The following is a 24001-nucleotide window of genomic DNA, read 5'->3' as shown; positions in this document are numbered from 1 at the left end:
TTCCTAAGGCAAAATAACAAAAGTTTAAGGGCCATCAAAATTTTGGGAGGAAATGGGGGTTTCTTTAAGAATTTGACAGCCAGGACCCTTGACATTTATCTTTTTTTCCTTTCTACTGGCCCTGCCCCGGCAGGAGGAAAGGAAGATGAAAAGACTCATAAGACTTGTAAGTGATCTTTATTGACCTGTGACTTTTGTATAACTATGGCCCCTGGCATGCGACTGCAGTATGCATTTCTTGTATAAACAGGTAAGGGAATTGAGAACTAGCCTGAAGGAACGTGTGTGTCTGTTCTCAGAACTAAAGGGATTTGAAGGAAAAGTGGAGAGAACTGGGGGAAGCAAGGAAGAAAAGGGTCAATGTTTTGCATTATTCCTATTGAGAAAAAAATCATATTCTATTGTTTACAGTTTACCCATCTCATTTTCTATCCATGCCCACTGTTTCTTAATTCTCTTTCAGATACTTCACTAATCTTCTCTTAAAATAATATTCTTTCAAAAAAACTATAGTCATCAAATTGGGAATAAATTGAAAAGCAGATCCCAGTTGGGAAAATTTTCTCAGATGTGATAAACATGTTAGCTAAGGATACAGAGCTCTGCAATCTTATATGAAAATGAATGAATATCTCAGATCTTTCCAAACCACCCCAGGAGAGCATGACATACATTTGAGAAATGGAAGTGGGATTCTTTGCCTTTACCTGAGCCAAACTCTTTTTTGAAAAATAGATCATTTAAAATACAGTCATTAAAACTTTCTATAAATTACATACTTTACTCAAAAAAAAAAAAAAAAGGAAACAGGATAGAAGCTGTACTTTAATGACAGATTCATTTCCCTGTAGAAAACTACTTAAATACAGTAATAAAAACTGCAAAGTTATTTTATCCATATTTCCTTTAACCTTTCAGGGCATCCACTCAGATTTGTTCAGAGAGTCATTTTACACATACATAAGCAGACCCTGTCAAATTTAAAATAAAAGATGAAAGGGAAAATCAACTGTAACATCATCAATACTCCCTGCTGTAAAATCCTACTCAATCTCCGTTTTTTTTTTAACTTAGTTCACAGAAATGTTTTATATAAAAATATGAAAAAGACAACCTCGCCCTGTGCTTCCACCTGATGGTTGCTCTTTCACATCGATCTCACCTGCTCGTTTCATCCCAGGAGCTGCGGGACCAGACCCCAGCACAGTGTCAGCAGCAGCAGCCTCTCAGTCAGATCCGCCTAAGGGGGAAGCGGTGGGGTGTTTGTGAGCCTAGAGAGGGCTGGTTTGCTGTGGTTCAAAAATCAAACTTTGTACAGAAGCTGACACCAACTCTCAAAAATATGTCCTATCTAGTAGCCATCTTGAAGGTGAAAAAGTTTTCCTGGGGAAGCTACTTTCTCAGAAAATGAGATCTAAAGTGAACCCACAAGAAAAATAATCATAACAATAATACTGGTAACATGCTGAAGTTGGTTTATATTTATCATGGGATCTTTAGGCTACATTTGTCTTGCTTTCTGAAAAATATTTTGTGATCTTTGGAGTTTCCTGTAGAAAGGGAATGACTAAAAGTGATTAGACTCTAAAGGATATAACTTACATGGATGGATGTGCATCACTTATACAATAAAAAAACCCCTCCATTTTTGCCAAAAGCAACTCTACCCACATGCCTGAGGCAAGCAAAGTTTGTGCCAGGCAAGTTCTGAATGTCAATTTTAATATTTGTAGTCTTCCTTAAACAAGGTTAGTGTAAAGAAAAATAAAATGGAGGGCAAAAGCAGTTCAGTAAATGACACTGACTATCAAGGTAATAGGGTTTCATGTCTTTTTAATTGATAGCAATATGGTGGAAAAGGGTCATAACAAGGCATATATTTAGATTTACCTGTTTTCTTTGTAGAGTCCAAAAGTCACTTTCCTCAGGTTGCTATTTCTGAAAGGTGAGTGACTCACCCGAGACAGAGATTCAACCAAGAGATTTTATTGGAGGGCTGTTCGAAGGGGAAGAAAAGGAGAGGCAAAGAGCAGAGAGAGGAAAGGAGGAGGGCAGAGAGAAAGAGGGCAGAGAGCAGAGGAAGAGAGCAGAGAGAAAGAGAAAGAGTAGAGAGAGGAGAGAAAGAAGAGGAAGAGGGCAGAGAGGAAGAAAGGCGGAGGGCAGAGGGCGTGAGCTTGCAAGCTTTGGCTTAAAAAGGGTTGCGTAGGTGACGTGGCAGGTGCTGATTGGCAGGGTGACTCAGGAACAGCGAGTTGATACTGTGTCCTGTGGGTATTGGTAGAGAAAACCTTTGAATTTGGTGCTCTTCAGCTTGGCGCCCTTCGGAGAGGAGAGAGAGGGGTAAGGGATTTTGTGATTTTCTCCAGAAAGGGAAACTTAACTTCATGAGGAGTCTCCCACACACCCAAGGATTTCAACATGAACAATACATATAGGTATCTACTGAATCCTCTTTACTTTCACAAAGATAAATTCTGACTATTTTCTTCACTAAATAACTATGTAGATAATACGTGCTTAATAATTTCTTGATACCTATGGTCTAGAATGTAAATTCCAAACCAAGGATTCAAAAAAGTCGTGAATCTAAAGATTCATAGAAAAATCTGGTTAGGACTATATCTGTCAGGATTATGTTTGGGAAAAAAAATAAAAGCCTGCACTCAAAAAACAAACAAACAAAACAGACATTGGCCTAAATGAGATATGTTATGGTTTAGATATGAGGTATCTCCAAACGCACATGTGAGATAATGCAAGAATTTTCAGAGGCAAGTTGATATGATTGTGATAGTCGTAACCTAATTAGTGGATTAACTGAGCAGTAATTATAGAAAGGTAGCATGTGACTGGAGGAATGCCTTGGGTTTTATAATATGGCCCTGGTGAGCAGTCATTCTTTCTGCTTCCTGGTTACTTTCCTCTGCCATGCATTGGGGCCATGATGTTCTGCCTCATTTTGGGCCCAAAGCTATGTTGGCTGACCATGGAAAAAAACTGTGAAACTGTGAGCCAAAATAAACTTTTAAACTTTTTCTCCTTTAAATTGTTCATGTCAGGTATTTTGGACATAGAAATGAAAAAGCTGACTAAAGCAAAATACAAATTTGTCTCTCTAGTTTATAAATGTTTGCGGCTTGATAGTATGTAACTAACATAGTATCTATATTCTAAGTCCTCAGGAGTCTAGGTCTCCTTTAAACTCATGCATTCATCATCTCTAGGATGGATGCTTTCTCCTCTTGTCCAAACTGGTGTGCATATAAGCTACACAAGGAAAGAGAACGATTGTAAAACAAATAAAAACACACAGAACAAACTTGTGTATAGCCCAACTAACTCTGAAGAGTACTTCCCTGAAGTTGCACCAGAGCACCCTCACTTAAAACACCCCAGTTAAGAAGTGAGTCACGTGACCACATCTAGCAACAAATTGCCAAAGATTGATAAAAACAACCACCAAAATAATCTACTATTTTGGAAGAAGGAAGAATAAGTATTGAAGGACAATAATTATTTGAGGATCACCAAAGTGATTCTACCCAGTTGGTGAAGTAATACACTTTCTTCCATTGGAAATGATCCCTTTCACTGCAAAGTTCTCTCCATTTTTTTTTCTTGACTGAGAACAGACTGCAAGAAAGTGATACAGTGGGCGTGATAGCAGAGCTCAAGAGTGATAATATAAAATCAGACAAGCTAATCCTAATACTACACTGAAATCCTCTGAAATCAAAGTAGAATCTGGAGCTGGGGAAGTGGAGGAAAAAAATATGACTGGGGACTGACTGGAGTGTCCAGCCAATTGCATGTCCTCACTTGTATTATGTTCACTATGGAGCATGTAAAAGATCCTTGTTCATATATTATAATCTGTTTTTATTTTTAAGCAATATCTTGACTTAGGAAGTGTTTAAATTTCTTTCAAAAATATTTCTGAATCTCATGGAAAATGTATAATCATTTGAGTATTCTGTCCAATTATAAATATGTAATCAATATTGATTTAATTCTGACATTCTGTTACTTTTGTGGAAAAAAAAATATGCTTGTCAAGGAGATGTTGAAAGAATCTACTATGGTATTTCTCGACCTCTACCAAAAACATATGAGATTTCTAATTTGTCCCAATATTCCAAATTTCTTACAGTTTTAAAACTTATTTTTTATTTCAATTTAGGAAAAATGGAATAGGCCACTATTTCACCAAGTTAAATATTAACTTTCACTGGTGCACTATCACATGTGCATTGGTCTGCAAAGTATATGGTTAGTCTCATCGGGGAAAGAAGTCAAATATTGGCCTCACATTCCATGGAAGCTGTAAACTAAATCACTTTGATCTTCTTCATTTTCTTCACTTTGATTCTCACAGAGTATTTACATCCTCTTATGTTTATATGACCTCATGAACCCATGAGAGTTTCAATAGACAGCCAGTTAAAACATGAAGTATGTTTTTAAAAACCAAACATACTTTAATAAGTCTGCTAAAAGCTGATAGCATTCCCAGACTCTACCAAGCATTAATTATCCTTCTTTCCTAAGTCAAAGATTATAAGAAAAGGAAAGGGCACAACCTTAGTCCATCTCTACAGCAAAGATTGCAACAACAATAAAAAATATCAAAATGTGTTTGTTAAAATGTCGAGGTTAACATGTGATGACTTCCCCAAATGCCTTACTTGGCAACACATTTGTTTATACTGATCATAAACAAATCCAATTTAGATATTGGTATTTGACTGACTTGGTATACATTTAGAAGAATAAAATTTGAGATGGAAGTAGACTCAATGTAAACACAGAAAAGTTCTAGTATGCAAAATTTTATTTGCAAATGTTCCAATTCTTTAAATGTGTGGCATTCCAAAGTGTTTCCATTTGGCTTGGTATTATATGGTCAACATTAGTTAAAAAAAAAAAAAAATTAGAGGATAACCTAATAGATGAAAAGTTAAATTTTGGTATGAATTTTACTTTTTTCAAGTTATAAAAAAGAGTATAAACATAATCCAAGTGTTAAGTAGACATGTAGCATCAAAGCAATACTGGTAATGTGCAAAAACTAAACAAATCCTTCAGTAAAAAAGACAATGAAAAATGAAATCACCACAATAAAAATGTCGCTGTGTAGTATCTATCCACCATCTACTCTCTGTTATCCATCTATCTGCTACAGATGGGAAAAGATTAAAATATTATAAATGTTTGACAGTGCCTGAAGAATCTCTTCAAAAATGTGAGAAAAAAGAAAAATGATCTCCATGAGAGTTAGAGTATCCGCAGAAAGGAACACATTGAATTATTATACATCAAAACAAGACTATATCTTTCCTTTAAGTTGAAGAATATGTAGCACAAATAGCTAAATTATATATTTTTTTATATTGGAATATTTTTAATGATAACATTTTTAAAGAAATAAATATGGCAATAACCAGACTCGTTTGATTTGAACTCTGCTATGTGGGACAAATCAGGTCTTGAATAACATTATGCTCTTAGTGATTCCTGTGTTAAGTGTCTATTGCTATATACAACATTCATTTGTTACAGATCTATTGTTGGCTAACTCAGGTTGATGATTCTTCTACTATTCAGGTGTATTGGAGGAAGCAACAGTAATCTTGGGTCTCAGTGGAACATCAAGAAGGCTCATACACATGACTGGCAATTGATGATAGATACCATGTGGAGCTAAACTGGGTCTTTGCTGAGTGCCTATATGTAGGGAGTCTGTGTGGGTCGGGTTGCTCTCAGCATAACTATTGGTTCCAAAAAGTGTTCCAACAATGAAGAGTCCAACAGAGTCATTCAAAATTTGCCATGCTTTTAAGGCTCTTTGAGTTTGAAATTTTCTCATGTTCCCCATTGCATTGGGCAACCAAGTCACTAAGCCACCTAGATTCCAAGGGAAAGTATTAGACTACCTATTGATGAGGGAATACCAAGATCTCATTGCAGAAATGCACATGACATTTTTGAACAATACAATCTATCAGAGCTCTCAAAGACCAAAACATTCTTAATGGAAAGCAGTTATTTTTAAAAGACATTCTGACACAAATATTTAAATTAAAATTTGTTGAAGTATTGATGTTTTTGTCTTCATTCTATAGTATGTGACAGATACTATTTATGCTTCTTTGACTATATTTTTATAAGCTTAGTAAAAATAGTGACTATTAGTATATATATGTAATGTATATGTAATAATTAAGGAATTTAATACAACAGTAGCCTGCGTTCTTTTCTCTTGTAGGAAAATTATTCTCACTTCTTCCAACTTATTTGTATAACTTTTAGTCTGACTCTCAACTTTGTATTAGAATGAAAACAGCCATCAGGGTCTACAAGCCTGCCAATCAAAACACACAGTAACTTTTAGTAATAATAATAACAGCAGAGAAACAATAATAATAAATATTATTCAACTAATGTGCTCATACCAACACCATGCCAAGTTTTAAACATGTATTATTGCATTTAGTCTTCATCACAGTGCTGAGATTTATTCTGCTATTACCTTCTAAAATGTGAAGATAAGGGCCACAGAACACAATCTTCTGGGAGCATGGACAACATTGTATTTTTCTGTATTATGCCTAGGTTTTTCTATGGATTTTTGGTGAATAGTTTGTTAAATAAGCAGGAAGCCACTGGACTGAGTCTGTCTTCATACCTCGAGTTCCTAGATAACAAACTGTCACTTAATATATAAACAAAATTAAACCTAAGTTAAAAGTATTTTGGGCAACAAATATCTAGGATTCAGCCAATCACCAAGAGCTAATCTTTAGCCAATCACATGCATCCAACTGATCTTACCATTCCCACACAGAGGAAATACCTAGCTGCATCCTTTCAGATCATTTCTGTAATTCACTTATGTGTTCACCCTATAAAATCTCATTGCTCACATTGCTGAATGAATCTCTCGTCTTCTTCTCTTTCTGAATGCTGCCTAAATCATGAATCATTCTTTTCTCAACTAAACTGTCAAATTTAATTTTTCTAAAGCATTTCTTTTAACAAATAGAAGGGAAAAAAAAGATGGTAACCAAGAAAAAGAGAAATATATCTATTACATACAGGGCAAACTGAATTAAGTTAAAATTTGAAATAATCCAGTTCTTGGTGTAGGTGTTTTAGAGAACAGGGCTTATGTGCTACCATCCTATGAGGAAGGACAATCCCATAAACAAATAAGAATAAAACATAAGGGAGATAAGAAGGAAAGAAAACAAGTGTAAATCATTAATTACTGAACTTGCTATAAAGCATCACACAAAAAATGAATGCCAGTGTTGTAGCATATCTTCAAAAAAGGTCTTGCACAGATATTATGTCTGGGATCGATTCTTTGGAGAGCCAGGGAGGAAGAGGAGGAATGTTTTCAGTTTACTTTTCCTGTCCCTAGCATTCATTGGTCAGAGTTCCCTCTTATTTCCTAGATCTTGCTGGTGGCATCTTCCAACAGTCCCCGTTAGCACATTCCAAATTGAAATAGATGGAAGTGAGAGTGGGCAAATCAGACTTGCATAATCGATGTAGGTGCAAAGAAAGTCAGCCTTCCCCTTAGGAAAGGCTGAGGTGTTAGATGAATTGACAAAAGCATGGCCTGGAGTTTGTCCCTGAGCAAGATCTGGGTCATAGGGACAGGCAGATTCCAAGGAGGTGCATGAACTGAGTAGGTATAATCTTAAATAGTCAGAAATATGTCCTTGCTGTCACTTAGAGCTCAAGGATAAGCACCTTGTTGTCTATGATAGCTACTAATAAGAGTTGAATATAATTGGTTTTTGAACACATAGTTAGACTTTATATCTGACTAGCACTAACTCCATTCCCTAATGCAGTGCCAGCACACAGTAGGTATTCTACAAATATTCACTAAACTAATAAACAAAGGTGAACTGAATCACAATAATCAGTGCATGGGTTCTCCAAGGATGGAGGGGAATCATTCCCCAGTCTTGCAGTCAGTCATCTGAAGACCCAGAGGAGCCTAGGAAGAGGTTCCAGCATAAATCTGAAAGCCTGTGAACAGCAGAGCCACACTGTAATTCCAGTGTGAGGCAGAAAGAAATTGACAGTCTAGTTGGAAGGCAGTCAGGAAGGAGGGATTCTCTCTTACTCAGGGGACAGCCAGCTTTTTTGTTGAATTCAGGCCTTCAACTAATTGCATGAAGAGGACAGCATTAGGGAGGGACACCTGCTTTTTTGAGTCTAAAATTCAGATGTTACTGTCATTCAGAAATACCCTCACAGACACACCCCAAATAGCATTTCATCAAATGCCTCCTTGATATTATAGTGGCCATTCAAGTAACATGTGTCATTTAATGATACACAACATAAAATCACCAGGAACACTAAATTAGAGAATTCTGAATTGTGGCTTCTAGATGAAATACAGGGTCAAGAGTTCTGATCAAATTTCTTTACCAACTGATCAATCCATAACCTTGTCTTATGTATTTTCTGTTTAAAGACACCTTATTTAGTATAGATTTTTGACTCATTAGCATTGAACTCATAGGAAGCAGAGAGGTGCAACTCAAACCTGTGAAAGGATTATCTAATACATATGTATTATCTGTGAGGTACATCACGGGCTTTTTATGCTTAAGAATGAACGCTAGACAATTCAGCAATAAGGAGCCATTTTCAAGCAGGGGAATCAACAACAAAAAGAGTACAAAAATGTGAAAACCCTGGCACTAAACACTTGGTGAAAAGGCCACTTGTTTACAGGGGAAAAACAAAAATGGCAGAATATAACATGTAGTTCATTGGGTCTAAGCTGGAAATATTAAACTCGGAATGTATGAGTTGGATTATCAAAATTTTGCCACTAATCTGCACATGTACTTGAGTGATTGCAAATACATCAAGAATATTGATTTTGTGATTATAAATAAAGTCTAGCAAATAGGCAAATTTGCAAATATGAAATGTGTGAACAATGATGATCAGCAGTATGTGTGAGTGTGCACATGCATACATATATTCCAGTACAAATATTTTCAATTAGAAATCCGTTCTGCTTTACACCTAATCTGTATTTGAAAGGAAACTTGAGTAACAGTCTTCTAATTATTTTGTCACACTTTTACTTTTTTCCTCTTAATTCCAAGCTCTATTACTCTTTACTCAACTTTATTGAATAACTCAATTTTCATTCATGACCACTCCTTCAATTAAGAAAATCAATGAGTTTTAACCTTATCTTTGTGAGGAACTATGGTCTAGACTACTGGTCAATTAAATTACAATTTCTTAGAATGGGTCTAGGCATCATTATTTTTTTAAAATACTGATTAAGAAACTCTCTAGATGATTCTAACATTCAGCCAGATTTAGAAATGGAGTTTAAATACCAAAATTAATACTAGATTACCTACGTGTATTCCAATAATATTTTATAAAATTAGCATTTTCATGAATAAAATGAATATTAAGGTAGCTCAGTGGTAGAGCACATGTCTCACATGCATGAGGCATGGGGTTCAATTCTCAGCACCACATAAAAATAAACAAATAAAGATATTGTGCCCAGCTGCAACCAAAAAAATTTTTTTAAATATGAGCAATATATCATTCACCTCATAAAATGTTGCAAGGATTAAGTAATATAGCATAAATTAAACATTGTGTCTAGAATAAAGTAGTCAATAAATGTAGCGGTTATTTTTCCTTCCCATATAGAAAGTTTGACATATCTACTTTCTTCCTCTGAAGATCCATTTAATGTCCACAATTATTCTTAAAGTGAAAGAATAGTGAGGTTACTCCCCTTCTTTACAAAATAGCATGCATTTTGCCTTGGAGTGATATCAAGATTCACACATGGTCTCCAGCCTTACCTGCCATTCTACTGCTTCTTTTACCCTGTCCTGTCCTCAGGTTAAGCTGACTGTGCTTCTGCATACACGCACCCATGTAGTCCCATCTCAGAATGTTTGGTGAAGATATTTTTACCGCCTGGAATGACCACTATTCTATAGTTATTCCTGTAAAATCTGACCTATATTCTAAGCAGAAATCAAAATCACCTCATCCCAAAGCCTGTATCCTTTGTGTGCCTTCTCACCATCAGTTATTTATCCTTCCAGGATTATGATACAGAATACCACAATCCTGAATGTTCAAATTCTTTCTGGAAGATCAAAATCCCTTAATCACAATCCTAAAGATTAAAATTCCAAATGTTAAAGTTCTGAAAGCCACAATCGCCAAAACTACAATTCCATTGAGGGGAAATAAAAATAGGCTATTTGTAAGAGCTAGAAATCTGGACTCTAGGGAAGGGATCAGTGTATTTCCATTTTGTACACAAGATATTTTCATCATGTGAGATGGGATAAATGCCTAGAAACCTGTTAAGATACCATTTTGGATGTGGCTATGGGAGTGTTTCCAGAAGTCATGAATGTGTAAGTCAGAGTAGACTAGGTGGGGAAGATCCATTCTCAAGGGACGTTGTCCAGGGGCATAGAGAGAATGTAGCTAAAATTGCTTTCTTTCTCTTAGAACCAGGGTGATTTCTTCTGCTCCCTTGAATATCAGAACTTTTTGACTCCATTGACACCCATCCGCATATCCCCATGCTTTTGGATTCAGACTCAGAATTTACATCATCACCTTTCCTTGTTTTAAGGCCTTCAGAGTTGGGCTGAGCTACTCTACCATCCTCCCAGAGTCTCCAACTTGTAGCTGGCCTTCGTGGAACTTCTCAGTCACCATAGCCACAAGAGCCAATTTCCTTAATTAATATCCTCTCAGTCCTGTTCATTTTGTCTCCCTGAAGAATTAGACTAAAGCTGACCTGCCAATGGGGGAAGTGAATGTGATTCCTTCCTACTACATGCTTTACAACACAGTAAAAGAGATCTGTGAAATCATTCCCTTGTAAAAAGGCTATGATTAAGTGTACAATAAGACACTGAATGATGAAAGATAAAAGTATAAAAACTAATTGTTCTTGTGATAAAAAAAAAAGAAAAAGAAAATCACTTAATGGCAATGCTCAAGCAATTACCAGACTTGCAGACATGACTCCTCCCCAAATGTAAGTGCAATGATGCAATGAGTGTTCCAAAGGTCACAAGAGTGAAAACACAAATAAAAAATTCAAGAAATCACCCTGGCAGAATTATCCAACCGTGTATTACTTCTGCCCCTTCACATATAGCATCATATTTGTCTTCAAAAAAATGCCTTTTGTTACAGAATAAAAAGAATTTGATAAGCATAGGGACCTACTGAATCAAAGATACTTGCTGATATAGAGGTTCCTGCAGTGCTATAAAATGCATTCAATGATAAACAGATCTTGGTTAGTGATTTAACATTCAAAGAAGACACATTTATATTTACAACTAACAGTAAAACTAGTGCATTCTTCACTTTGTCTAAAGAATAGTACTTTCTAAACTGCCCACAACCCCTAGGTTTTGTATCAAATCTCTAATTAATGCCCTTGATGAATCCCCAAATTCTAGAACTCGTCTGCTCGTTTATGTTTTAAGGAAAGAAAAATAAGGAAGCCCATTTGAAATATGTTTTAAAGGATTTAATAGTCTTTGCAAAAGAAAATGGGTTTCAGTAAATCCCCAAATCATAGAACAAATAAAATCAATGACTTTAGAGACGGAGACAGGAGGATCACAAGTTTGAAATCAGGCTCAGTAATTAGTGGGATCTTGTTTCATAATAAAAACTAAAAAGGAGTTGGGATGCAGCTAAATGGTAGAAGGCCCCTGAGTTCAATCCTAGTACCAAAAAAAGAAAAATAAAAGTGACTTTTGTTTGTGACATTTCTTCCTTCCAGCTAATAAAATTATAGGAGTTTTAATGAATCAAAGCCTAATTTGCCTGAAGAAGCCAGTGAAGTTACTCACTGGTTCCATAGTAAGATAACAAGGCTAGAAGACACTTAGGCAATGGTGTTTCTTTGTTGTTGTTGTTATTTTTTATTTTTTTATTTATTTGTTTGTTTGTTTGTTTTCATTTATTTATTTGGTTTTGATATCAGGGAGTGAACCCAGGGTGGCTTAACCACTGAGCCAAATCCCCAGCCTTTTCTATTTTATTTTTATTTTGAGACAAGGTCTCACTAAGTTGCTAAGGCTAACTTTTAACTTCTGCCTCAGCTTCCAGAGCCACTGGAATTACAGGCATGTGCCACCATATGCCAGGCAATGATGTCGTTTTTTTGAATATCAGTGTTGTTTCCACCAAGTCTGCAGTGTATGTGAATGAATTCAGAATAGATTTTTTAGACCCAAAAAGCATAGAAGTATGGCACAGAAGGTTGGAAATTTTAATATGAAGTCTTATGTTGTATATCAAAGTATAGAAGATTAAAAAAACAGTATCACGTAAGCTCTAAATGTGAATGTATTCTTCAAGGAAAGTCCCCCACCCCCCAATAAAAGCAACTACTCATTGTGATACAAGACTTTGAAATACAGTTAAATGATCATAAAAGTTGATCAACTTTTATGAACTAACTCCATGCAAGTGTCTATAATCTCTCTGAATATACATTATAAATGATATAACTTCTTTTTAGATTTTTTCTTCTTTTTTTTACATTTTGCCACTATTTCAAATTATTAGGTTTTTTTACAAGTTGCTATGCTATGCATTTTATCTTTGTATCATTTCTAACACTGTAGTTATAAGTTATAAAAAGACTTTTTTGAGAATTCTAATTCATTTTTTGCTTTTTTTTCAAATTTGATTTCATGAAAATTATTCCAACATTGATTTTGTGCCGTATCATTGTGCATGTGTATCAAAATGTTAAAAATTCCTTGAAAAATGAAGAGATGTCTTTTTTTTGTGCATCTGTATTTGTGAAAGATAAATTCTGAAGATCTCAGCTCTTTGTGTACCACATACATGGTAGCAAATCATTCTGGGTTTTGACAGATCTCATCAAAAGTCTCAGGTTATCCCTTATGGTACTTTAGATGACTGGTTTAAAGTTGGGTGCATGTCATTACCAACCTGGTGATATACATTTATACTTCTCACTTTTTTAACTATTTCTTTATGAATATGATTCTTCTGTTCATAATTCTTACACTGATGCAATAGTTATTAGTAAACCTTTATGCTTTCAAAAATATGTATAATTTCCTCTTTTATTGGATAGAGGCCTATAAAATGTCCTTGTTTTATTGTTTGAAGTGGGCTACGAAGTTTTCTATCATACTTTTATGTTTCTCAATTGAACTCACTTTTCAAAATAATAATGATAATGCTTTTCTAAATGATTTTTTAAATTATTTTTTCCAGAATCATGTTTTTGCAATTTTGATCATTTAGAATATTAGACTTTATACATTGTGATCTCTTAAGATTTCAACATTCAAGAAACCCCTTACCATTCTATAGTCCTCCAGAAAAACTAGCTTAGGGTCCTCTGCACTCGAGAGGTGTCTTTCAGGTTCCTGCATCATAACACCACAGATTCCTCACTTATAAACCAAAAATAAACTCAGGACTGGAATATAAGGTGGGAACATTTTTATGTTTGGCTCTTGTTTTCATCCTTTGTCTTTAAATGTGTTGAAGCAGAGGAAAGATATTTTGTCTTCTCTGATTTTTACTTAGGTTTACCCTCTGTTGCAGTAGAAGTCAACATGAGAGAAGACCCAGGCCAAGGATGGCTTAGGGTTAAATTAGTCTGCATCCTCTCTTAAGCCTGATTGTCTTTCTGAAAGAATACACATTCATAAACTAGAAGACTCCTTTTAATGAGAAAGACTGTTCTCTTACACAGGTAGTCCAAGAAATATTTATAAGAGGAATTACATAATAGAACTAGTGTATTATGTATTATGTTAAAAACTGTGTTATGTTAATTACCACAATGTGCACAGGATATCATTTTAGGTAATCACTTCTTAATGTCTACATTATCATACCTTTATCTATGTAGTGTTAAGAAAATTAAATTATACAAGATAGAAAGCAAAGATGAATTAGTTCTATTATTTTCTTTAATTTACTCAATCTGATGGGACTTTTATATGGTAGAAAATTAATGTAGTCAGAATTTGAGTTTCATTAAAACAAATATTTTTTTCTAAACTCCTTTTAATGTAAAGATATTATCTACTTAAAATAAATTTCATGTCATGTTATATATTTTGAAATATTACATATGAATAAATAAACTCTAAATATTATTATTATTCACACATATAGTAAAATTTCCTAGAAATTCTGACATAACATTTTTAAGTTCTCTTTTTTTCAGTCCTTACTATGAAAGATGTTATGTATTTTTAACTCAATATTTGATAACCTGGAAAAATCAATAAATTATAAGAAATGTTTGAAAAATATTTTTTGAACTATTTGAGAGTAGACCTCAAAAATAATATTCTAGGACATAAAATAAAAGCTAGTAAAACATAAGAAAAATAATTTGTTACATAGTAATAGAATGCTATGTGAAATAGTTTAGATATTGAGTGTATATACAAAATTTTTGTCAAGAATTTTGCACAATTTTTAAACTTTTATAATTTAGAGCATATGTAGATATAATTAATCCATGAATGTTATTTAAAGGAAAATTGGTTTTGTTCTTATAGTGGACAAGGATATTAGTCTTTCTTGACATTTAAAAGTTATCTTTCTACCTAAAGCAAAGACTTTTAGTGTATTTTAATACATTGTTTATAATTCCATAATTTCAATCAAATGTTTTTAGTTGACATTTACTAAATATTTTTGTCTTCCTCAAACTTAAACCTAAATTATTAGAATTCAGAAGACTATTGTATATATAACCTAATTATCTTATTGACGTTTTATCTCTCAATTGTTATAACTCTTTTGACTTGATAAGGATGGCTTGAGGATAAAATGAGAAAACTTATATAAATTACTGACTAATAATAAATTATTATGTTATTGTGAAATATATTAGATACTATATATGTATACAAACACAATCTTAATCACAATAAACAATATTGTTCTTCCTAAAAATCTTTAAGTTGCCAGAATCAAACACCTCTCTCGGTGTGTTTTTACCTTTTTACTTTCCTTGTAAATTGCAGTTTTCATAATAGAGGAGATGTTTCAGAGCATGAATCCAGTGAAATTGTTCCATCATTATGTTGTGACAGTTTATAGTGTATTTATTTGATGTTTTATACTTCTACTCAATATTCTGAATCGCAGTGAAGAAGCAGTAAGTATGTGCATGTATGAGTGTGCATGTATGTGTGTATGTGTATCAACTTTTTATCTCTATGAGAAAAACACAACATGGCAGAAGGTTGTGTCAGAGGAAAATTGTTCAGTTCATGGAAGTCAGGAAGCAGAAAGAGATTAAGAGAGAAAAACCGAGGAGAGGGAAAGGAAGAAGGAGGGAGAGAGAGAATGACAGACAGACAGATGGAAAGAGACAGAGAAAGGAGAGCCAGAAACAAGATACAGTTCTCAAGTCATGTCCCCAGGAATCTAGATCCTCCAGCAATGTCTCACCTGTCTATAGTTTATGGGACATCACAGAAAATCTACTCAAATTATTTTAATCTATCAGATGGATCAATCCACCAATGAGGTCAGATACATCAAGATCCAATCATTGCCTAAAAGCTCCATCTCTGAAGCTTTCTGCATTGAAGACCATGCTTTTAAAGCATGAGTGTCTACGGGACATTATGGATTCAAACGGTAATCGTACTTTTCTTCCATGTTGACTAGGTTAAATTAATCAGTTCTCATGTGGTATACATTTAATGGAAGAGATATGGGGAGGATATAATAAATTGTAAGAGAGAGATTTATAGTGACTGACATTTGTGTGGTGTTATTGACATGTGGAAGGTCTCATTTACTAGGAGTAGCCAAAGTGAGATATGGTAATTAAAAGGAAGCAAATCATAAACTTATTTAGATGATGAATGCAGTATTAACTACTACACCCTAAGGCTCAAATGAGTTTAATTTTAAATATGTTTGCTTCTTTTTCATTTTTCCTTTAGAACTTCATTGCTTTTCATTTTTTAACTCATTAACTTCATTGTTCTCTCTTCTATTTAATTTTTTAAATGCTTCATCACTATCACCATTAAAGTCTGGGAGCTTTATACTTGGTTCAGTTTTAGACTTCTTAGAACTTCTGAACTTTTAAATAATAGAATGCATGCTTTAAAATCCTAAAAAAATAGTAACTTAGAAAATAAATGTTTAGAGATTATAGTTATTATTGTATCCTGTATTAGGTCAAAACAGATGATGCTCATCACTTACTATAATACAAAACAATTGAATTTCATAAAGATTAAGAAAACACTTGTTCAAAAGACATGGAATTTCTAAATGCATCATGTGCCTGTCCATTTAACACCTGTAAATATTAACATCTATACATTAATGGGCAAAACTTTTATATAATCACTGATAGTTACATTTTCATTAATTGAAGATATCATGGAAAAGTAAAGTCGAATGTAATTTGAAAAAAATATATCTGAGAGATTCATCTATTATTATATTTTAAGTAAGATTTCCTTCCCTATCATGAAGAAATAACTACACAATTTTCAAAATTGTACAAATGTCTGTTTATAAACTGAGAGCTTTTATAACTTGCTAAACAACACAATCAATAACCGCAAAAATAAAATAATCAAATAATATTAAAACATATTGTGACCAGGAATTGTTCAAAATATGATGGATCAAGGTAAGAGAAATGTTTCAATAGTAATTGTATGATAGGAAAATCTTTGCCTTTGGCCATCATTCTCCAAAGACCAATAGTCATGTCAAGTAACTCTGTTCTGAAAATTAATTTATTTAAATGTTCCTGGGAGACATTCCAAAAATCAAAAGCAGATGGTCAATGAAAGCATTAATTTGTTTCTAGTGATAAATTGACTAATTAATAATAACAACAACTTCAATAAAATCCATAATGACAATAATAATAGCTGCTTTCATTAAAATTGTCCATGTTCTGGACACAGTGCTACACACTGCATGAAGGTTAACATTTATTTGATTTAATCTCCATAAAATTTCTCTGACACAAAATCACTAATAATAATCAATAATAAAAATGCTATTATTCCAATTTTCTGGATGAGGAAATTTAGGGAAAGACAGAACAATTTTTTTCCAGGTAACAAAAAAAGAAAACATTTGAGTCCAGGTTACAAGACTATCCATAGAAACTTTCTGTTACATAGATCTAAGACATGTATCAATTTCTAACAGTAAATATCTAACCCATGAGATGGCAAAATTCTACAAAGTCTTGACCAAATTATATACACTTTTATGTGTCCTATTGGTAAACAGTGTACAATCTTTTCTTAGTAGGTAAATAGCAAATGAGTAATGAAGAAAGGCAATATGACTGATGAATATGATTATGTTCAAAGAGGAATAAAGCCAAGCAAAAGCAAAAAAAAAGCAGTAGAGAAGAAATGAAAATTTTGCCATTGATTCATTATTATTCTACCCCAGGTTTTTTTTTTTTTTTCCAAATATGGCTCTTAAAAAAAAAACATTATAAAGTCTCATTTACATGTACTGAATTAAAATCTCTGAGCATCACTGTCAGGATTATACATTCTTTCTAAGCAGCCCAGCTAGTATTTTATTACTTGCTTTTCTATTCAGGTTCCCCTTAATTCTCCAGAACAAATTATATTCATTATGAGAAGACTAGCCATGATTTTATGTAATAGCTTGTCTTAGAAAAATGTGGATAATCAGAAAAATTTTAATTAGTGCTAACTAGGTAATATTTTTATAAAACTGCTATGATATAAAAAATTTAGTTGAGGTTATGTGATATAGTAGAAAATTATCCAGAAATTAAATAAAAAATCTTGTGCATAAAACAATAGAGCTCACTTTCTATTCGGCGTATAATTCTAAGCAATTTAATACATATCCATGAAATTCAATTTTCTTAAAGAGACAGTAAAATATCAACTTTAACACATTGCTATTTTGAGTATCATAAAAAGCAATGTATATTGATATGATTTGCTAACCTTAAAGTGCTTTTACATATTAATTATTAAAAATGAATTGGCTTTAGGATATCAGTTTCTTTTTAATTTATTTAAAAACTAAATGACAGCGGAATGCATTACAATTCTTATTACACATATACAGCACAGCTTTTTATATCTCTGCTTGTATATAAAGTATGTTGACACCAATTCGTGTCTTCATACATGTACTTTGGATAATGATGTCCAACACATTCCACCATCCTTGCTAACCCTCTGCCTGTTCCCTTTCCCTCCCACCCCTCTGCCCCATCTAGAATTCATTATGACAATAATGAAAAACAACATAGTAGAGTTCTATTCCTTTATTCTGTGATCTAACAAGACTAAAGTTTCATTTTCCTTTTCACCCAAATGATTTCTTTCCAAAATAAAACTTCTGCTACTTCAAATGAACAGAATATAACCAAAGGGAAAGGGAGGGGGGACTTCCCCTGTTAAAAAAAAAAAAAAATCACCAATGTTTGACTTCAAAGGAACATCTTTGAGTTGAGGTATAGACAGAAATGAAAATTGCCTCTAGTTTTTATGCCACATGAAAAAAGAGGCAAAAAAGGGAGTGCCATTTCTCTTTAGCTTCCAAGAGCAGATCTTACACTGTCCAAAATTTGCAGTGTCCTCTGAAGTCACCAGGAGTTCTTCATTGGGAGTCCTTAGAGGGGAAGGCAGAGACAAGTATCTGACTTTTGTCTCTCCTCATACCAAATTTTGTGTACAATATAATGAAAGTCCATTATAACGTGGGGACAAGAGACATGATTTACATCCAAATTACACTTGCCTTCCTTGTCATAAAAATGATGTAGCAATTCCGTTATATTCTGTTGCAATGACTAACAGTAATTTTTCTTGATCACAATCCCTTTGATGCTCATTAGAAACAATAATAGATGGTCACAATAACTTTTTTTTTTTATTGTTTCACCACTCTGGTAGGATGTCTGAGTCCTTGCATATTTTGTGATAATCCGCCTTTCCTTCTTCTGATCCATCTTTGTCCCTTCTTTTAGAATGCATGAGTATAATTTCTTCATCATTCATTCTGCTGAATGTGATTTCAATTATCATGTCAATAGTAATATATGAATTCCTTCATCCTTCAAAGAAACGCTTGTTTCAGCAACACATTTTCCCCCTGGAAGTTTAATATTAATGAGAGAACTTGAGTTTTTTCCACACCAAGTTGACAGTTTGTGTCACAGATTTCTATGTCAAATTTTCAAGAAATACAGCAGTGGAAGACAGCAGTACATAGCTCAGGGCAATAATAAGTCATAAATGGGCAGGAACAATGTTGGTCTAAAGAGTTGATCAGTGTTATGCTTTGGAAAAACATGACCTTCATTTCCTATCTTGTTATCAGTTTCTGAAATGCGAAAAGCAAATGTTGACCAGTGAATGATAAAGCAGAAATAGATAATCCCCTCTTTTTTCATATATGCTTAAGGAAAGTCTATGAAATGATGGTAGAAAATGACCTACAATTCTAATTACCTCTCTAATCAGGATAATCTTATTTTATAAGCATGAGAATGATTTGATTTGCATATATCTGCCATTACAGAGTGGTTCAGCCACAAATGGTTGGTGTTATTCACTCAGAGGAAAAATGAAAAAATATTTTTATTAAATTTAAACCCATTTATTTTTCCACATTTCAATATTTTATCATATTAATAAACATTCAATTAGAGACTATCTCATTGTTTCACGTATTTATGAATACTTGACCAAAAGTATGGGAATTTAAGAAATCTTGCAGTTTATTTAATCTGAGAGTTTAATTTCCCTAATGAAAGTTGAGTTTGTATTTATTTAATTCATATCTATCAAGATAAATTTTGGTAAATATTGATAATTGATAAATATTGATAAATTTTCTGATTTATTGATAATATTTGATAAATATTGATATATTTTCTGCTTTATTAATAAATTCCATGAGCAGCACATTCATTGTACTGCTAAAAGGTATATAAAAATATGATAGAGTAGGCTGCTCTATTTTCCTCTCTCAATATCTCTTTTGCCAGTTACTTGAATCAATAAGATCTGATTTTCATAACTACTCTCCAAATATAACACATTCTAATGTGGATGCATCACCGTTCTCTCAGGGAATGTGACTGTCCTTTTCTACTCCTCACACTAATCACTTTGCTTCTTGAAAAGGCCACTTGTTTCAATGTAATGCAAAATTTCTTTTGTCAAAACCACATCAGGAAGAAGACTACTCCCAGAGCTCTGATATGGCATTCAGAGAATGGTCACGCTCCCAGGGCGCCTAGGCCTCAGAGTTGTAAGACTTATTACACCAAGGGCAACACTAATACCTTTTTTTAGTAGAGCTCTAAGTTTTTCAATTACTTTCTAGAGGATGTTGCATCAGCTTTAATAGCTGGCAGGGGTTTTGTTTTTGTTGTTTTGTTGTTTTTAGACTGTGATGAATTTATTATACCTAAAAAGTTGTCACCTAGATAATGTAACTGTAAGAGGAAACAATGTACAAAAAAAAAAAAAAGACTGAGCTTCATCTACTACTAATTATTACCCATGAGACAGTTATGTTTGTTGTAGAATGAATAAAAGTATTAGTAGAAGGGTTCAAAATGTTTTCAAAATTGATGGAGCTTTCTGCCACAGCTATGGAAACAAGACATTCTCATTATGTAACCAAAAGATTTATATTAAATAGAACTGGAAAAGATATTTACAGATATAGATATATAGTTTCATAAACTTGTAGACCTATCTAAGATTTGTCTGATTTTACTCTTATTGCATTTAGACAAAGAGAGTAATTGCAAAAGTTCATAAAAGTAAGGCTAATTGTGATAAAGTGTGATTGCTAATCTGGTTTGTCAACTTGACTGGGTTGAGAGATGCCTAGACTTCTGGGTGTCTGAACAGATGCTTTCCTGGATGATCGGCATGTGGAATAGCAACCTAAGGGCAGATCTGCTCTAAATGTGGGCAACACTCTCCAATAGGCTGGGGGGCCAGATGGAACAAGAGGAGAAGAAGGAGGAAGTGTGGCAGACACAAACTAAATTCTTCCGTGGGTGCTTCCATTGCTGCTGCTAACACCTAAGTACAATGTTCTCCAATTCCATTGTTCTTCCAGACTCTGGACTCTGACCAGAGATTTTCCAGAGAGTTCCCAGACCTTTAGTTTCAGACTAGGGCTGTACCATGGGTCCCTCTAGTTCTGAAGCTCTAGCTTTTTGGACTGAACAGCGACTGGTTTCTCCAGTTCTCTAGTAAGTAGATGAATATTGTGGTACTATCCAGCTTCTGACTGTGTATGCCAATCTAATCAATACACTTTTTAAATTATACTTATCCATATTCTATTGGTTCTGTTCCTCTAGATAATCCTGACTAACACAGATGTTCGTGTCTAGAGTGGTTCTAGAGAAACAGAATTGCAAGGATTAATTTTTTTAGTTTGTTTTGGATTTCTGGAGTTAGCTCTCTAAATTGTATAGACCTAGATTTCCTAAAGTCTCTTCTTCTGGTAATATTGAGGTCACTGAAAATTCATGATGTGATCCTTTTAAAGAAATACACAATGTGAATGCACTTCATGTTCTTAATTAGCCATTTGTAAGAGGCAAGGAGTTCTGTGACACTATACATGATATTTTTGAACATATCTTGAAAATTAAAGAATGTAATGATGTTGACTAGTTGCTTATGGCTTCACTAGACAAAGAAATATTTGAGAAGGATGAACTCAGAGATTCAGTTTCTCAGCTCTAGATGCACATAGCCAGTCTAAAGTCTCCTTGGTGTGCTCTGAAGGAGAATATTCTTTACTGAAGTTATAGGGCTGAAGTTGTAGGAAACCAAACTTAAGCCCTTGTCCCATAATTGGCTGAATTGCAACACAAGTTTAACTAAAATCAAAGGCTGTCTACAGTTAATAGAAAACACTATTTAAAAAAGGAGGAGATTATATAAATTGGGATGAAGATACATGAGAAGACTCTGAAGAGATTGAAGACATTGAGCTCCTACATTCTGTTGAGTTTATTTTGTCATTGGAGGTGGCCTTCCCACCCTTAGTGGCAAAAGCATTGCTACCCATACCCTTTGAGGTATTGACCTCTACACCTCTCCCTGAGTTAACTAATTCTGTATTACCTATGAAAACAATAATGACCTTCCACGATGCATTTGCCAAGAAAGACAAGTCTGATACTCTTTGCCACACATCCTCATCACCCACTTTCACTTCTAGGCCTATAACTAGATGTAAGTCTAAGCAATCCCCTAGAGGTGAAGTACACAGCATGACCCACAAGGAGATTTTGATATTCTGCTGCCTCATCTAAGGTCCAGAACAATAGAGGCAGCTGACTATGGACTGAGACATATAACACTGTGAGCTCAAAATTTGTGAGAGATTCTGTTTGTCCCACTGGTTTTCAGTCTTGCTTTGGTTCCATCTCTTCTTCCTATATTCCTATTTTTTTTTCATCCTGAATGGGAATGTTTACTCTGTGACAATGTATATTGGCTATATATAACTTGATTTTAATTTTTACAGAGACTCAGGAAAACTTTAAACTTAAATTTTGGAGCAATGCTAAAACTATTAAGATTATGGGGATTCTTGAAAATGGACAGAATGCTTTTGCATCATGAAATGGACATGAGCTTTAGGGACTAAGGCAAATGTTATAGGTTGAGTGTGGTCCCTCCAAAAATTTCTGTGTTAATAGCATGGTCTCCAGTGCAGCAAGGTTAAGAGGGCTTTTAGGCAATGATTGGACCGTGAGGGCTCTGACCTCATTAGTGGACTAATACATCTGAGAGACTAATAATTTAAGTGAATTTACTAAGAGTTTGTAATAACTATAGGCAGATAGGGCATGGCTAGAAGAAGTAGGTGACTAAAGGCATATCCTAGGGAACTATAACTTGTCTCTCTCTCTCTCTCTCTCTCTCTCTCGCTCAAACTCTATTTCTTCTTCTTGGCTGCCATGAGTCCAGCAGATTTCCTCTGCCATACTCTTCTACCATGATATTCTGCTGCCTCATCTAAGGTCCAGAACAATAGAGGCAGCTGACTATGGACTGAGACATATAACACTGTGAGCTCAAAATAAACTTTTCCTCCTCCATGTTGATCTTGTCAGGTATTGTGCTTACAGTGATAAAAAGCTTAGTAATATATAAAGTTTAGTTTTAATTAATCAGGATACAAAATGAATGTATTTTAATGACCTTTTTAGGAAAATATAAAATGTATCAAAATAGTGCTTCTTAACATACATTTTATAACATGGATTTTTGACATATGAATTTTATAGCCTGCAAATTTTCACAACTAATGCATTTATTAAAAGATTTATTCTACATTCAAAATCAAATTTTATGGCATTAAATTGAAGAGAATGTAGATAAAAGTCATTTATTGAACAGTTTATCCATTTTTAGTTTTGTTTTAATAAGCATTGTTACTAGCTACAAATTCTGGATTTCCCAACTCTGTGCATATTATTTTCATCATTTTGCTTTTGATGATTTATAAAAAATTATATTCATGTAACAGAAATAGTCAAAGATAAGATTAGCTAGGTCCCCACAGAATTTTTATTTAGATTAGGAAGTAGAAAAACTACAAGGCATTTTTTTTTTCATTTCAAAGTAACAAGAATAATAGGTGATTCATCTTTGTTCTTAGTACCCTTACTGTGAAAGAGTGAAATCTTCATACTTGTACATGAACTAAGAACCAACTCTGACAACATGGTTGAATCAAAATCCAATCAATATACATTTGTGTATGAAGGAGAGAGAGGGGTTGGGTGAAATACTTTCAATATCATAAGGAGATAGTTGGCAATGAAATCCAGAATAAATCAATATATTTCTCATCTACTAGATTTTGCTACTAAAGGGTGGAAACATCTCAGGTGTCC

Source organism: Callospermophilus lateralis, chromosome 7 (assembly GCF_048772815.1).
Source record: "Callospermophilus lateralis isolate mCalLat2 chromosome 7, mCalLat2.hap1, whole genome shotgun sequence".
NCBI lineage: Eukaryota > Metazoa > Chordata > Mammalia > Rodentia > Sciuridae > Callospermophilus > Callospermophilus lateralis.
This window is presented reverse-complemented; position numbering follows the sequence as displayed.